At 35.0% G+C, this 999-nt stretch overlaps 1 non-coding gene across 1 annotated transcript; it reads left to right on the top strand.

Moving 5' to 3' along the window:
* Positions 1-486: 486 nt before the first annotated feature.
* On the top strand, positions 487-593 carry LOC123783154 (U6 spliceosomal RNA). The gene has a single exon (XR_006777136.1). It is a non-coding gene; the product is annotated as a U6 spliceosomal RNA (small nuclear RNA).
* The last annotated feature ends 406 nt before the right edge of the window (positions 594-999 follow it).

The following is a 999-nucleotide window of genomic DNA, read 5'->3' as shown; positions in this document are numbered from 1 at the left end:
TTTATCCACTGAAATGTTTCTGGAAGCAATAACAGCCCGGTAAACTTGAATACTCCTGACACACAAATCTTGGTTTCTAACTACCAGTTCTCACAAGAAGAAATCACAGGTCCTTCAGGAAATTTGAATTCAGATCTGGAGCATAGAAAATACAAGGTGAAGCTGTAACATCTTATGATGCCATCAAGCACAATTTATTAAAAGACCTCTGTAGTTGTCAAAAGGACACAGAGTTTTTTTTTTAAAGATTTTATTTTATTTATTTGACAGAGACAGCCAGCGAGAGAGGGAACACAGGCAGGGGGAGTGGGAGAGGAAGAAGCAGGCTCCCAGCGCAGGAGCCCAATCCCAGAACGCCAGGATCATGCCCTGAGCTGAAGGCAGACACTTAATGACTGAGCCACCCAGGTGCCCCAAAAGGACACAGACATTTTTAAGAGACTTACTCTAATCAATTTTGAGGTAGTAACACTTAAGATTTGAGTAGTGTTCGTTTCGGCAGCACATATACTAAAACTGGTACAATACAGGGAAGATTGGCATGGTCCCTGTAAGAGGATGACATGCAAATTTGTGACGTGTTCCATAATTTTTAGGGGAAACAGGATCTAGTGTCCTTTGAATTTGTTTGTTTGTTTGTTTTGTTTTGTGTGTGTTTGGGGTTTTTTTGGATACAGAAAGAGCAATTTTAAAATTTATTTTATTTTTATTCTATATATTTTTTTTAATTTTTAACTTTTTTCTTTTTCTTTTCTTTCTACTCTTTTTCTATCAAGGTTCTCTAAAGCAGACCAAACCACATGAAGGATCTAGTTTCCTTTATTTATTTTATTATATTATATTAAATTTTATTTTATTTTTCAATTTTTAAAAATTTTTATTTTGTTTTGCTTTTGCTTTTTGGTTTTTTTTTGGTTTTGTTTTTTCCTCCAAAACGACAATATGGAGGAGTTCATCCCAAAAGAAAGTACAGGAAGAAATCAAGGCCAGAGATTTAGT

The sequence above is a fragment of the Ursus americanus genome, chromosome 6, assembly GCF_024610735.1.
Source record: "Ursus americanus isolate L20-20 chromosome 6, mUrsAme1.1.p, whole genome shotgun sequence".
NCBI lineage: Eukaryota > Metazoa > Chordata > Mammalia > Carnivora > Ursidae > Ursus > Ursus americanus.
This window is presented reverse-complemented; position numbering and strand designations above follow the sequence as displayed.